The sequence below is a fragment of the Bidens hawaiensis genome, unplaced genomic scaffold, assembly GCF_021521415.1.
Source record: "Bidens hawaiensis isolate Kalapana, Puna unplaced genomic scaffold, B.hawaiensis_p1.1 tig00062649_1, whole genome shotgun sequence".
Classification (NCBI taxonomy): domain Eukaryota; kingdom Viridiplantae; phylum Streptophyta; class Magnoliopsida; order Asterales; family Asteraceae; genus Bidens; species Bidens hawaiensis.
The window spans coordinates 38098-42087 of NW_027501250.1; the positions used below are offsets into that span (position 1 = coordinate 38098).

General features: G+C 33.9%; 1 pseudogene; it reads left to right on the plus strand.

Annotated features, from left to right (window-relative positions):
• Positions 1-576: 576 nt before the first annotated feature.
• On the plus strand, positions 577-2798 carry LOC143603764 (peptidyl-prolyl cis-trans isomerase CYP19-3 pseudogene; annotated as a pseudogene).
• The last annotated feature ends 1192 nt before the right edge of the window (positions 2799-3990 follow it).

Genomic DNA, 3990 nt, shown 5'->3' on the forward strand with positions numbered 1-3990 from the left:
TTGTTTATTGTTAATTTATGTTTTTAGTTTATTACTAATAGCAACCGTTTATCGAACAATCAAATCATGCCCGATAGAAGACGATTATGGTTCAAGTTGGTTTTACTCTTATTTTGAATTGCTTTATCAAGTTATGCTAGTTTATTATTTGATTATTTGCTTACGAGCAAAGAATAATATGTTGTTTTAATTTTAGCATTTTTTTTTTGTTTTTTGGTTTGTTTTCTAGAATACTCGAAACCCGATTAACCCAACCCGAAAAAATCCGAACCCGAAAAACCCGTGAGAGATTCAGGTTGGGTTTCGGGTCAAGATTTAAAACTTTGAAACCCGAAGAACCCGACCCAAAAAACCCGAAACCCGAAAAACGAACCCGAAGAAGACCCCTAATGATTATGATATAGATAGAGACGGAGAGTTGAGTGTAAAAGTTTTTTAAGAAGTAAACAAAAATTTCTTTGTATACGGAGGCTCCAACATGAATGCTCTAGAACGAAATACATTTGGCGAATGAGAGAAGTAAAAGGTAGAATAGGGTGATACATAAACTAAAAGGGGGTGATACAGTAAACATATAGAAAGCTAAAACCCTAATAAAAACCCACGCCACTTATTTCTTGCTGAGGCATTTTCCAATTCAATCGCCATAAAAGGTATACTACTCTTATCTTTCGATTACCCTGTTTGAATCTGTCAATTTGAACACATATTGTGCGAATTTGAATCTGCCAGTTCTGTAATTTGTGCTTTCATGTTTGGATGTGTGCGCAATTTATACTTGCAGTAGTGTTTGGATGTGCGTTTAAACTGATTATAACGCCTTAGAGTATACTGATTATGATTTTCAATCGATTATCCCCAAAATTTGTAAAATTTGGGCTATGAAATTATGCCCAATAAGTAATTACTATAGTTATACTAACAGTTACACTAATTATAACTACATTTATATTTACTCTAGGTATACAAAGTAGAGGCTTTACTTTAGTTATACTAAAAATTAAGCTACTTACAGCATGCTGAGTGGGCTGTAAAAGAGTCGAGCCGGCGTGAGTTCAAGCTCGATCTCGAAATTAAACGTGGCAGCTCGGCTCAGCTTGAGCATGAGCTCGAAGTTTAACGAGCTTAAGATCTAGCCAACGAGCCGAGCTGAGCTTTAGCTTGGTTACAAAAATGAGCCAGCTCGGCTCAGGTCGTTTGAAATCAAATTTTTTTAGCTAGATTTATTCGAGCTTTCATCGAGCGAGCTACGAGTCGAGATACGGGCCTTGAGTTTTTTTGAACAGCCTAAGATGGGAACACCATCATCCCCCAGGTTTCTACCAGATGATTTTCCACGGAATCCGGGGATAACTCCGCCTTTCTTTTGGATGATTTTTGTGTGTGGTGTACCCGTTTGGAAGAAATGGGAAGAAGTGGAATGAAACCATGATGTCATAGTTGTCAATAGCGAATATCGTCAATAGCGACGGCCTGGTATATGCTACGTCGCGATGGCAATGAAATAGTTCCCGCTATTTTGTGTTTAGCAGTAAGGTAGTATAAATTTTTTAAGGAAATAATTAGGGTTTTCATTCAGAAAATAAGCTTTTACGGTTCTAAAAAAAATGTTTTTACAATTTTTGATATTAAAAAAATTAAAAAAAAAATCTTGAATACCGCTTTTGACAACTATGCATGATGTTTGGGGAAAATGGGAAAATACCAGGAAAAGAAGGAAAAAGATGACGTGGCGTTGGTGTGTCAATCCGGATAAAATGAGGAAAATGGTACAATGTGTAGGACTCCCTATGCTCTTATAAGTTATAGCTAGATATGATTTATAAACTTTTGGCACCTCGTGGATTTTGCTATTCGCTGCGTACCATTTACTCGATAAACACATTTCTACTTTATCCTTACCCTAAAAGCAATGCTGTTGAAACCATCAGTGACAATACTCTTATTAGTTATGACATTTGCTTGTAGTATTTGGATCTTGGATTAGTATTTTTTGTGATTTAGTGATTGTTAGATGTTAGGATATTCAGTATGTTTAGATTAATTATATGACTAACCGGCAACCTTACACAAATTTGCAGATTAGCTTACAAAAATGGCCAACCCAAAAGTTTTCTTTGACATACTTGTCGGAACAAAGAAAGCGGGCCGAGTTGTCATGGAACTATTCGCTGATGTCACCCCAAAAACCGCAGAAAATTTCCGTGCTCTTTGCACAGGTGAAAAGGGGATCGGGATTTCCGGGAAGCCGTTACACTACAAAGGATCAGCATTCCACCGAATCATCCCGAATTTCATGTGCCAAGGAGGGGATTTCACGAGGGGTAACGGAACCGGGGGCGAGTCAATCTATGGTGCAAAGTTTGCTGATGAGAACTTTAAACTGAAGCACATGGGGCCTGGGACTCTTTCGATGGCTAATGCGGGCCCGAACACTAACGGGTCGCAGTTCTTTATATGCACCGCTAACACTTCGTGGCTGGATGGGAAGCATGTGGTGTTTGGTAAGGTTGTTGAGGGGTATAGTGTTGTGAAAGAGATGGAGGCGGTTGGATCTGATAGCGGGTCGTGCTCTTCAAAGGTTGTTATTGAAGATTGCGGTGAGGTTAAGGAGAATTGATTAATGATTATGAGAGGTTGTTTATGAGTTTGAATAATTATGTTTTGTAGCATGGATTATTGTTTGTGTTTTGTTAAGATCTGTGACTGATGTAAAATGGTGTTTTCAGTTTGAGGCCAAACCTGTTCTTGAACCTAACCATTTGGTTTACACAATTACACACCCCCTTGTGAACTGATTATAACACATACAACTATACAGATAACTGTTTGGTTTTTATTTTAAAGGGCTGGTCCTAACTAGACTTGTACATACCGTTAACCGGTTAGTGATCAACGGTCAACTAACTGGTTAATCGGGTTGGGTACTACCAGTTTTCAAGTGCAAAAACCTAACCTCTATAACCGGCTTTGGGTATAATCGAACTGGTTAAACGGTAAACAACTGGGAAAAAATATATGTGAAAATCCCATTAAATTTTGATACTTTTAACTAAATACAAGGTTCATGGTGTATTTTAGACATTTAGCCAATGTTGTAAAAATTGTTGGTCGCTAGTCAGGTGGTGGGGTATGGATGGACTAGCAATTAATCGGGATTAATCGGATCGAACTTTAATGTATAATTTTCAGTTTTTATATACACTCATATTTTTATATGTAATTTTCAGTTTTATTATTGTTTATAGAATTCAAAACATTTTTTTTTTATAATTTTAACTAAAGCAAAGTTCATGGTGTATTTTAGACATTTGGCTATAATAAATAAATACTTAAGATTAAATTGTAAATAATTTAATAAATAGGAAAGAAAAATTAGGGAATTTAAATTTATGTTAGTGTTTTTTTAATTAAATAGTTTTTTAGCGGTTTTTTAAACTCAAATATTTTTAGTATACTTGATAACATGCATGCTTTTTTTTAGGTTCATCTAGTTTTTATATTAATTATATTTTATTATTATTGATTTTACTTTTGTTGTTCCCAACTTAAATGCCATTTTATTTTTTTGAAATAAAGCATGTCCAAACTTTGTTATTAAATGCACAAAATGCTTTACTTTAGTAAAATTATAAAGATAGATATGGGGGCTTCATATGAATGCTTTTATACCTCACATATATATATAAAATAACTGAGAATGAGTATCATTACATAATTGTTAAATTATTTAAGAACTGTTAAACTAACGTTTTTTATAAAAAAAATTTGTATGTTAATGTTATTTGAGTGTAGTTTTATTATTTTTTGTATATCTATATTTACGATTATAATTTTGAAAAGTAGTTTTTATACATATCTATGTTTTGTTTTACACCTATGTAAATTTGTTATACATAAATTTTACACATATGTAAACTTGTGATTAACATATGTAATAAATTTTTTTTATATAAAATATGATAAAACTACTCGTAAATAATGTTAATA